Genomic DNA, 12,715 nt, shown 5'->3' on the forward strand with positions numbered 1-12,715 from the left:
AGCCAGAGTATTATGGGGAAGGATCCGGGTCCAGCAGCGAGCTCTCCGGAGAAAACTCTGGAGACGACTCTGAAGCCGGATCTGGTGGCAGTGACGACGGCTCCAGCTACCAGCAATACGAAGAGGAGGACTCCGAGTAGAGTTCCTGTTTGAAACATTGAAAAAGTTGCATCATTTTGGCCCCAGCAAGGGTTTGTAATAAGACTAAATTCTTAAGTAGCTAGGAATGAAACGATAATGCATGGGGCGGAAACACTTATCCTGCTATCCGTTAAATATTATGTGCATGTTTCGTTTTATGTCGGAAAGCAAGTGCTGATTTCGCTATTTTCCGGCTTGCTCGCTTGACCTTCCACGAGCCGGAAAACCTTAGCCGGAAACGCTCGCCAGCGGCGAAGCCCAATGGCAGTCCGTCCATAACCGCGGAAACAAGCCCCGAGGCATAGGTGCCGGAGATCGCTACTAGGAATCCACGAGTTCGCAACGAGATAACAACTTAATCAGAAAACTTAAGCTTACGTCCTAAAGGACGATTTTGAAAAATCACAACTTTCATACACGCCTAGGCGGAAAAAATCCAGCTCTGCGGTTTTAGTCGGAAAAAACATACACGATCTAAAATGAACAAGTAAAGGAGGTAAAAGACTCAAAAGAGTGAACCAGAAGCTTTATTTCATTGATCATGTATAACTATTACAGAGTTTATAACTCGGAAAATATATGCTAAGTGTAGAAAGGACGTAGCTGTGCGATATTCCAAGGGCGATCTGTTTCATCGTAGATGTCATCCGGATCCTCACGCTTGCGTTTCCGGTGCCAGTTAGCAGGTCTATCCCTTAACTCGCGGAAATCAACAAGGTAGTACGACCCGTTATGAAGCACTTTGCTAACGACGAAGGGTCCTTCCCATGGAGATTGCAGCTTATGGTCTTTCACCTGTCGAAGGCGGAGGACCAGGTCTCTGCCATAAAGGAGCGTTTCCGAACTCGACGATTGTGATAACGTCGGAGCTTTTGCTGATAGATGGCGGATCTACGATCTGCTAAGTTCCGAGCTTCCTCGATCAGGTCCACAGATAGCTGTGCAGCCTCGTCAATTGTTTCTTCATTGTAGGCGGAAACTCGCGGTGAATCGTGGATGATGTCGGAGGGAAGTACAGCTTCGGATCCGTATACCAGGAAAAAAGGGGTAAACCCTGTTGATCTGTTAGGGGTAGTTCGTAAACTCCACAGAACAGCCTCCAACTCATCAGCCCAAGCTCCGGCTGCTCGTCGCAGCGGTCCTTCAAGGCGTGGTTTAATTCCTGATAATATTAGGCCGTTAGCCCTTTCAACCTGACCATTCGACTGTGGATGAGCCACAGATGCGAGGTCCAGTCGTATCCCCATTGTCTCACAATAATCCCTCAATTCTCCTTGAGCAAAGTTCGTGCCATTATCTGTGATTATCTTTGTGCGGGATGCCGAATCTCATCACGAGGCTGCAGACGAATTTTAGTGCCGTAGCACCGTCGGCTTTTCTCACTGGCTTAGCCTCGATCCATTTGCTGAACTTGTCAACAGCGACCAGGAGGTACTCAAAACCGCCAGGAGATGATCTTTTTAACTTACCAACCATATCGAGCCCCCAGACCGCAAATGGCCAGGTGATAGGTATGGTCTTCAGCTCTTGGGCTGGAGCGTTTGGTTGAGTAGCGTAGTACTGACAACCTCGGCAGGTCTTGACTATTTTATCAGCGTCTTCTTTAGCTGTAAGCCAATAGAAACCTAACCGAAAAGCTTTTGCAACGAGTGATCTGGGAGCGGCGTGATGCCCGCAATCCCCTGCGTGGATCTCTCTGAGGATTTCAATGCCATCTTGATTGGAGACGCATTTAAGAAATACCCCTGCTGCACTTCGTTTGTAGAGCTGTCCATCAACTATTGTGTAGGTTCTTGCTCGTCGACGATGCGTCGTGCGAGGACCTCGTCCTCACGGCAACTTCGATCGATGAGGTAGTCCAGGAAAGGCTGGGTCCAAGCCGGAATGATAGCCATCACTTCCCTAGCCGGAGACACTGCCACCTCTGGGTTTTCCGGGTTAGCGCCCTGGCGAGGGTATCCGGAGATGCTCGAGGAAAATGCCGGGCGGAATTGGTTTCTGCCGGATCCGAGCTTGGATAGCATGTCTGCCGCTGTGTTATCGTCTCTCTGACGTACTTGACTTCGTATCCGAGGAAGCTCTTGGCAATCTCGTCAACTTCGTCTCTGTAGGCCGCCATGACGGAATTTACGGCGTTCCGGGTTCCGGCTACTTGTTGTGCCACCAGGTCGGAATCTCCACAGCATATGATGTGCTTGATCCCAATTTCCTTAGCGATGCGCAGACCGTGTAGTAGAGCCTCATATTCCGCCATGTTGTTGGTAGCTTCGAAGTGGATCTGCAGAACATACTGCAATTCTTCTCCGGTAGGGGATTTCAGGGTGACTCCGGCTCCTGAGCCTTGATGCTGTTTGGATCCGTCGAAGTGCATGACCCATGTCTCTGGTTCCGGCTCCAGACTTGCATCCGGAGCTTGTCCAATCTGCAACGAAGTCCGCGAGAACACGGGATTTTACCGCGGTCCTTGGCTTGTAAGCGATGTCGAAGGCGGATAATTCGATGCCCCATTTAGCCGTACGTCTGTTGCGTCGGCGTTGTTTGAGAATTGTTGACAGCGGAGCCTTGCTCACAACTGTTACTGGATGCTCTTGGAAATAATGCCTCAGCTTCCGGCTGCCTAGGAACACGCCATAAGCTAGCTTCTGAAAGTGAGGATATCTCTGTTTTGATTCCGTCAGCACCTCGCTGATGTAGTAGACAGGTCTCTGGACGTCATATTCATGACCTTCTTCCTTTCGCTCCACCACGATGACGAGGCTGACGACTTTGTTGGTAGCTGCCAGATAAAGGAGCATTGGCTCGACTCTCTTTGGAGCTGCCAAGATAGGCGGGGAGGTGAGTATTTCCTTCAACCCTCGAAGAGCTGCATCAGCTGCGTCGTCCCGGACAAATTTGTCTGTTTTCTTCAGCAGCTTGTACGAGAGGTAGTGCCTTCTCGCCAAGACGGCTAACAAACCTGCGATTGCTGCAACACAACCAGTTAGTCGTTGCACATCTTTGAGACAAGTTGGCCTTTTGATGCACAGGATTGCCTTGATCTTTTCCGGGTTAACCTCAATGCCTCTATGTGAGACTATGAAGCCAAGGAGTTTTCCGGCTGGCACGCCAAAGACGCACTTCAGCGGATTCAACATCATTTTGTACCTGCGGAGGTTGTCGAAGGTTTCTGTGAGGTCGCTGATCAAGTCGGATCCTTTCCGGGTCATGACCGCGATGTCGTCGACGTAAGCGTGCACGTTCCGGCCAATTTGGTCCTTCAGGCACCGCTGCATCGTACGTTGGTAGGTAGCACTGCATTTTCAAACCAAAGGGCATAGTAACATTGCGGTAAGTACCGAACGGGGTAATGAATGAAGTCGCCTTTTGGTCGGATTCCTTCATCCGGATCTGATGATACCCGGAATACGCATCAAGAAAACACGAAGTTCCGCCCCGCCGTCGAATCAATGACTTGGTCAATGCGCGGCAAGGGAACGGATCCTTCGGGCGTGTTTGTTCAAGCCAGAGTAATCGATGCACATTCTTAGTATTTCAGTGTTCTTTTTGGGTACAAGGACGGGATTCGCGACCCAATCGGTGTGGATAACTTCCATTACAAAACCTGCTTCTAATAACTTTGCTAGTTCCATCCCTATGGCGCGGCGCTTCTTATCTCCAAAGCGTCGCATAGCTTGCTTCACTTTGGTTTGGCCCGGATTTATGTTGAGGTAGTGCTCGGCGAGTTCCCTAGGTACTCCGGACATGTCGAAGGTTGCCATGCGAAGATATCCATGTTAGCGCGGAGGAACTCGACGAGCGCTTTCCTATTTGGGGTCCATGTTGGCTCCGTGAAACCTGCTTGGAAGAGTCACCTGGAATGAGGTCATGCTTCTTGGTTTCTATCGCGGGCTTGAAGGAGGTTTTCTGCTCGGAGATTTGCTTCTTGGTGGTCTGCATCTCAGTCGGATCCACCGCGGCTCTATAGCCTTTCAGCTCTTCTCCGGATATCACAGACTCTGCGAAGGCGGCTTCGCCTAACTCGCACTCATGAGCCTTTTTGTAGTCTCCGGATACGGTAATCATACCTTTAGGACCCGGAATCTTGAGCTTGTTGTAGATGTAGCACGCTCTTGCGTGGAACTTGTGGTAGGTGGGCCTGCCGAAGATGACGTGGTAGGAGCTCTTGAAGGGCACAACTTCAAACGTGATCTTCTCTTCGCGGAAATTATGAACATCGCCAAAAGCCACGGGAAGTGTGATGCTGCCGAGGGAATTCGCCTTCTTACCCGGAACCACGCCATGAAACTCAGTGGTGCTGTGTTTGAGCTGTTCCTTGGTGAGGTTCATCCGCTCTAGAGTCTCCAGGTACATGATGTTCAGGCTAGCTCCGCCATCCATGAGGCACTTGGAGAAGTCATACCCGTCTATGCGGGGACTTACAACCAAGGCGTAGCACTCCTTTGGCACAATTGCGGGATGATCCTTCCGATCAAATGTGCACGGAATTTCCGACCACCTGACGTACTGCGGCACAGCCGGAACTATGGCGTTCAGGATCCGGGTAGCTGACTTGGAGGCGCGTACTGTTGGGGTTCCGAGGAAAGTGTGGTAAGCCCCCACGCTTTTTTTGTCGAATGGGTTGGATTTTCCTGCGGATCCTGCCTTGGGATCCGGCGAGTTATCATCCTCGTCCATCGCCTCGGAACTATCATCCTCCTTGTCCTTGTTCTTGCCCTTGCCACCTTTTCCGCGAGGGCGGTGCTTCCGGGCGCGCTTGTATCCGGCCTCCGGGTCATTCTTTAGATCATTGACCCACTTGCAGTTGCGGTTGGTATGAGTGGACTTCCCTGTAACCGGATCCAGATGGGCCAGGCAGGGCATGTCTCTGTACTCCTCATAGGTTTGCGGTGCGCGGGATCCGGCAGCAGTGACCTCGGAGGTATGCTGCTGACCCCTGCCGGCTCCGCCTCCGCGTCCGCGTCCTCTTCCGCCTCCTGGACCTCCGCGTTGAAACGCCATGGCGACCATCTCGGATCCGCCACTCTTCTGGTCATCAGGGTTCTTGCGCTTATGGCTGCTGCTGCCGCCATTGTCACGGTTCTTCTTTTGTTGGTGCGGGGGATTCTTGTAGCTGCGAGATCACCGCTGCGTCGTCATCGGCGGCAGTGTGGTCGCTAGCGATGGTGATCATGTCATCCAACGTCAGTTGATTTGCATTGACCATGCAGGTTAGCTTGTGTCGCAGCAATCCTCCTCGCTGCAAGCCCCCAATGAAGGCGTGCATTGCTGTGCGGTTGTCAACGTTCTCGCACTCGTTTCTGCATGCCAACCATCGGGTGAGGAAGTTTCTCGATGTTTCGCCCTTCTTCTGGATGCAAGCACATGGGTCGCTTGTTGTGGCAGGTCTCTTGTAGGTGCCCCTGAAGTGTTTCTCAAAAGCATTCTTCAGGTCGAACCAGCAAAAGATGGAGTTCTTCTCGAGGTCACTGAGCCAGATCCGGGCTGGTCCTACAAGGTACAACTGGAGCATGCGGCAGGCGATGTTAGGGGTTCCTCCGGCGAAGGTTACAGCATTGTAGTAATCCTCGATCCAGGTATCCGGCCTTTCGGTGCCATCATAGTGCTTCAGATTTCCGGGTAGCTTGAGGTTCATCCTTGGCTTTGGTTCCTCTCGAATCATACTGCCAAAGCACTTCGGGCCAATGTAGTCGGTTACGTACTCGTTAAGGCGGTCCCGCGCGTCGCGAGCCGTGGCCGTGGCGAGAGACTTAGAGCGAGAGCGAGATCTCCGGCCATTGCCTCCGCCTCCACCTCCGCCGCCACCGCTAGGTGGTGGGGAGGGAGACCTGCGAGGTGGGCGGTCTGACTTCTTGCTTCCGCCATCTGAATCTCCTCGGCCTTCCTGGTGCTGACTCCGGCTCCTGTGGCTGCCTTCGCCTTGGCGCTGGCTGCCCTGGTCGTTCCGGCGAGGCTCCGGGTCACGGCTCCGACGAGGCTCTGGGTCCCGGCTCCTACGAGGTTACGGATCGCGGTTCCGGCGAGGCTACGGACCGCGGTCTTCATTCCGACTCCTCCTGGGCTCGGGCTCATGAACATTGTTACGATTCCGGCGAGGTTCCGGCGAGCGCTCCCTGTTTCTGTTTCTTGGCAGCACGTTGTCGCGGATAACAAGCGCACCATGCCCTACGGGCCTGGTGTGTCCAGCTGGACTACGGCGGCGAGGTGGTCGCGGGTAACCGTTGGGTGGAGGTGAGGGGTTGCGGTATTTGTCTCTTCCGGAGTACCTCGCGTCCTTTCCCTTCCTTGGATCCGACGGAGGCGTCTGTGACGGAACGGGGATCGGATTTGGATGCTCCCTGGCCCTTCTTCTGCGCTCCGACGATCCGGTGTGCGATTCATCGTCCTTCTGCGCGGTAGATACACAGTTATCCGGATTGGATTCCAACTGCGCGAAGTGTCTGCCTTGCTCTGTTCTTTGCATTCTTTGAAGCGACAAGTGTGCGGAGATAGTTGATGTCAACTTCTTCGTCCTTCTTCTTCAGCAATTCCGCTGCTTTCTGTATGTTGTCCTTGGGAGTTTCCAGCGGCTGGTGATCTGCGGGCGTGTTGAAGGGTATCCTGCGAGGCGGAATTGCTTCTCTAATAATTCGATCGGCCTCCGCCTGCGCATAGGTCATCTTTACCTCCCACTCAGCCCTCATGCTCTTGACTTGCTCGAGTGTGGCAGTAATCTCGCGGTCCTGTCTCTCGAAGTTTTCCGTCCAGGCCGCATGATCTGCCCTTCCTATCCTTAACGCAGCTTCGGTGTCGGCGAGCCTCTTGGCTGTGGCCAGCATTTCCTTTACGGCGGTCTCTAGGGCCTCCCGGATCTGCGGCGTCGCCGGGGTTATAGGTGTGTTAAGAACTGCTCGCGCGGCCACCTCTTCTGGCGACAAGATTTCCTCAGGGAGAATCCCTTTGGGGCGCACCGAGACATTGGAGATCCTTGGTGGGATGGTTGGGGGTCGGATTGGCTGACTTGGTCTCCGGATCCGGTTGCCCAGCGCTGCTACCGTTGCGAGAACCTGCTTGGGCTGGGCGGAGTCGACTTCAGGCTGATCGCCATATCCGTACTCCCTTATCTTGCGAACGAAGTCATCAGATTCCGTGGACGGGGTGTCACCGGAAATTGGGCTCAGATTGCCCAAAATCGATTCTTCGACCGGAACTTCGCTTTCTCCGACAAGCTGAGCCTGACCCGGATCCGCGTTGTGCTCCGGTGCCTCTACCTGCTCGGGACCAGCTCCGACTGCTTGAGGGGCGGTTCCGGCGGTGTGGGCCAAGAAGTGTACGAAGTGGCACCTCTGCTTTTCTAACACCTGGGAGACCCAGGCGGATCTGCATTGGTCTTCCACCTTTGTTTCCTGCTCAGGGGCGGATTGGGTGGGCTTTGAAATTTCCAGATCCAAGGCGGAATCTTCCTTGGGAAGCTCCTGCATCTCAGATCGGATCTTCGCGACAGCGTCCAGCTCTGCGGCGGTCGCGTCTGCGTTACTTACCAGTGGGTTTCCGTCGGAATCGACGGTTTCCCCGATGAAGATGTGAATGCCGCCAATTGGGACGATGGAGAGCTTGACGGGGTTTGTCCTAGCCGGAATCCAGCACTCATCCGGAGGGACGATCGGCAGATTCCCGGCGTAAAGGACGCGCCCCACAGCGATGGTGTCGTCGTAGCTTCCCATGGCGGAACCCTCCCGGTTCCGGCCTCCAGACGCCACAGGCCCCACGGTGGGCGCCAACTGTCGTTGCCTAATCGACGGTACCCCGGAGGAGGGATCCTCACGAGGGGGAGAAGAAGTAGGGGCCATAGGGCGGAGTGCTCTCGGGACGGTGGTACGCGAGTTACCCAGCTTCGGAACACCTGCACGATGACAGGGCCTACTGCTGCTTGTCTGGAATTATCTGGGCGCTTTCGCGTTGTTACAATGAGTTGTGGTTGTGCCTCTAGGGCTCCCGGGATCCGGCTTATAAAGGCGCACGGATCTAGGGTTTACATGGAGAGTCCTAGCCGGATTACAGATAGCCTAACTACGGTACAATATCTTGCCGTGCACGTCACGGATCCGCCTTCCATACATGTCGTACTGGATCCGGGTTCCTCATGGGCCTCCCTGGATCCGGGTCACTCCTAGGTCGGTGCGGATCCGGCCTGCTGATCCTGGGCTGGACTTCTTCCTTCACGATCAACAGCAACTGGGCCGCCCGATGGGCCACATGCCTCATCACCGTCTGTGGGCCACCCGGGCTTGCCGGATCTAGGCACTGTCGATGGTACACCCATGAAGTATACCCACAACACCTTTTTTGCTCAACATGTGGGCATTGGGCGCTGCAAACATGATCAAACACAACCGAAATACATAGGATTTTTATCCAGATTCAGGCCGCAGGATAAGAAACCCCTAAGTCCTGCCTATCTAATCTGTTTGATCGATGAACAAATTACACGGAAAGCTAAGCTCCCCCTTCTTCTTCTAAGTAGTCACATATAGACACTTTTATTTTCCTTTCTTCATGCTACGCTTGTTCTCATCAATGCTAGAGGGTAAGACACACTACTACAAAAACCTGTCTTAGAATATCTAGATGTATTTGTGTATTTGAGGCAGCACGTGCCTATATATTATACTTTGAGAAACTACACAAGATAGGAAGAATTATAGAGCACTATTATAAGTGATTCAGAAGAAACAACACAATGTGGTCGTGCCGGAGTGGTTATCGGGCATGACTAGAAATCATGTGGGCTTTGCCCGCGCAGGTTCGAATCCTGCCGACCACGTGTTTTTTTTGCACAACATTAATTAGGCGTTTGTTTTATAGAATCCTTTTATGAGGGGATGGTGGCGTGGGCTACACCAGCGACAGTGGCCCAGCCAAATAGCGACGATGGATCACACGGCAGACACACCAGGGAGTTTGTGCAGGTCCGGCCAAAACCAAATCTCAATTTCGGTGTACTAAAATTCGAAAAAAAATCAGCTCCCGTAGCAGTGGCAAAAAATTCTTCACTACGTGATGCGTACTAATGAAAAGACTTACGTGACGTGTACTGACAATAAAAAGGTGGTGGCATACACTACTGGAATCGGTCAAATATAGTGCTTGTCCGTACATACCTGTCATATTGATATATAAAGTGATCACCGGTGGGTACGTGAGCCACACCGAAAACCCTAAATGTCTCTCCTCTCTCACAGCGGTCTAAGGGGTGGAGAAGTGAGAATGATCAATCCCCAAGAGGGGTCCTACTGGGTTATATAATGCTTGTACATTACACATAAACACCCCTAGTGCCTACGCTTTCGCTTCTGCTCCCGCCGGCTACGGCTGCCTTGCTGCGTCCCGAGACGCTGGGGCCCGGGCAGCCGCCCGTGTCTCGTCCTTCTGTCACCCTTGACAGCGACAAGGCCGTTGGAGGGACAACTCGTAGGGATGCAAAGCATCTTGTAGCATGCACCACCTCGGAGAACTGGACAATCATCACGCTCCTGTCACGTGTAGCCCTGTGGATAAGCAGTATCCCGTGACAGGCGGGATGGGACATGATCGACAACTTTAGCACCCGGACGTGAGTCCAGATGGCTTCTCCTGCAAGGCTTCGCCAATTTCTAGAGCTAGCCGGGGGAATGACGAAGCCGACCAAGCGATAGGCACAACCGGCCAGGTGATGCCGAAGCCGACCAAGGCCATGGTGCAGCCGACCATGGTCAGGCCATCCAAGTCGTTTGGCATACCCAGAGTCATCCCCCCGATACTTCCTACCCAGTAAGGTGGAGGCCGCCCACTGGGGGGTCGGGTGCTAGCAATGACGCCTACCAGCAGGGGGCCTGCCCGCCAGATCGCCAGCCTTCTGGCAGGTATGGTCGTGGCAACCGCCAACAGCAGCACACCGGTGGAGTACAGTTGCCGGGTAAAGAAACAATTACTCGACAATGTCTATGTCCTAGTCACTAATTGTTCGACATTTTTCTTAAAATTTGTTTATATGAGTTCCAAAAATATTTAGCATCATGAAATAATGGTTTCAGTTAAGTGGAAAAGAATGTCGTATAGTTCTGAAAGTGCAAAAACCTATGCAATCTTGCTCGAATCTCATTGTAGGATGAACGCTTTTCATCTTCCATAGAGTAACAACAAATTAACACATCGCTTAGAATAAACTGTTTTTAATATCAAAACTGTTGAACTGCAATTCTATCGACAAAATCATAAAGTTACATTGTCAAGCCGGAATCAACTTGTACAGTTTATTTAAATTCAACTGATCTGACAGGCTCAAATTTCCCTTTCGTCGTCAATAAATTGCACAACAACAATAAATATCTGAACAATAGCTCTTATCGGAGTGGTAACCCTTTCTATAACAGCTATACTGGCACTGATAATTGTCGGGCTGGGATGGTCGACATGCAAAAAAAGGTGTACAAATGTCGTTCATAGCAACGTGATCTGCACAAAATGAAGTATCACATCCCCGTTAGTGGCATATGTTGTACAAATTGCATAAGTTACTCGAGATTTACTAAATTAACAAGGTGTGCGCATATATTATATAAAATTGGATCAATATAAAATATTATGTGTACCTTTGTTTCCCCCGGTCGCATCACATAATAATAAAGTGGTGGACATCATCAGAAGAACTATGAAGGAGAGACTCCTTGTGTTGTTCTTGGTAAGTTCCATATGGAGTGGTTTCCAATTTCCTTATATGCTCTTACAGCTCTATATTTTTCCTGGCTGAATACGTACTTCTCAAAGCATGACCTTATGATTACAATTAAATAGTGACGCGGTCAAATCTTGGAGTATCTTTCCTTAAAAGAAAATATTAAATGATCTAGTCGATCTTCATATTATATTACATGTTAATGTTTTGGTCTTCATTTATGTGTATTTAGATGATCTAAACTATATCATTAATTATAATATCGAGAGATATATTCTATTATATTCTATGGATTTCATGTATGAAAGAATATCTTTTAGATAGCTTTCTGAAATGGCTTATAGATTTTCATATCTGAAATATTAATACTCTTAAATACAATGTGTATATATTATTTAATTGTGTATCATATATAATTAATTTATTATTGGCTCGAGATATTTCGTGCATATAAATTTAACCACGATTTGTTACATAAGTAATTGGTTGGAATTCAAATAATAAAGAGATGCGACATCAAGACATAGGGGTTAATATGATTGATATGGTAGTATTATCAACAAGATGTTATTTCTTTCACGTAAGCTCTCCAGAAGGAACAAATAAGTTAAGCGTGCTAGGGCTAGAGAAGTGTGAGGATGGGTGACTGACGGGGAAATTTGACCAATGAGTGCAATGTTACCGCTTGCACGTGCAGCACCCGGAAGGAAGTTGGAACACCCTGATAAAGGGCTGGTTGTTTTCCCATCACGACCATCGCTAGTTGGGATAATCAGTATCCCACCCTAGGCCATGCCACCCTACGTCTTTTTCTCCTCGGGCATCCAAAGTCGCCCGTCTTCATCTTAGAACTAGAAGTGTTGACCTAAAAACGCATATAAGAAGTCCCCTGATGCATCCTCAGAGGAGGCGGCATATAAACACAGAAACACCAAAATCGAGCCAAAAGCAACTAATATTGGAGGGTGAAATACCACCGGAGCCGCCCCTAGATGGATATTCACCTTCTCCAGCATCATCTCCATCAATACCATGATGAAGAGGGTGTTGGAGATATACCCGGAGAGGCAATAATAAAGTGATTATTATTATATCTTTGTGTTCATGATAAATGTTTACACCCATTATATAATCGTATTAGCTGGAAGCATTGATAAATGTGTGTTTTGTAAACAAACCAGAGTCTCTAGTAACCCTCTCGTTTAACTAGTTTGTTGATTAATTGATTAATTTGATGATCAAGCTTTCCTGGTCATGAACATTGGATATTATTCATACCAAGCGCATATTATTAGGAGAATGATCTGATGGACACACACCCATAGTAAGCATAGCAATAAGATCACGTCATTAAGTTTGTTTTTTGTAGCTCTCAAATGCATAGTAACCTAATACTTTGATCATGAGATCATGTTAATCACTAACACAACGGATGAATAATTTGATGACATCAAATACCGGTTCGTAACTGAGTGGTTGTAAAGGTGGCATTGGGTACTCTGAATGTTAAAGTTGAAGCTCATGGATCAAGAGTGAGATTTGTCCATCCAAATTACGTAGATATCTACTTTGGGCCCCCCTCGGTGACATGGCATACAATTAGTTTGCAAGCAAGAGTTTTTTCTGAATATTTTTTTAGAATGTTTCATTTCTCTATTTTCCGATTTTGATTGTTTGAGGGTTTACACTCTAATATGTAATCACCCATATTCTCATGTCAAAGTACACACTCATGGTCAAACTTCCCGGTCGGTCACCCATCTTCACACCGTTCCACCCTTAGCACGCTTAACTTCTCCATTCCTTCCCTACACACTTCCAAGACTGCGCTCGCAACTCCCTGATAATAGTATGCTATGAATTGTGTTAACACTTAGATTTTGA

The 12,715-nt window shown here is 49.8% G+C and overlaps 1 non-coding gene across 1 annotated transcript; it reads left to right on the forward strand.

Annotated features, from left to right (window-relative positions):
• Window positions 1–8,859: 8,859 nt before the first annotated feature.
• TRNAS-AGA (transfer RNA serine (anticodon AGA)) lies at window positions 8,860–8,941 on the forward strand. The gene has a single exon. It is a non-coding gene; the product is annotated as a tRNA-Ser (tRNA).
• Window positions 8,942–12,715: the final 3,774 nt, after the last annotated feature.

The sequence above is a fragment of the Lolium perenne genome, chromosome 1 (assembly GCF_019359855.2).
Source record: "Lolium perenne isolate Kyuss_39 chromosome 1, Kyuss_2.0, whole genome shotgun sequence".
NCBI lineage: Eukaryota > Viridiplantae > Streptophyta > Magnoliopsida > Poales > Poaceae > Lolium > Lolium perenne.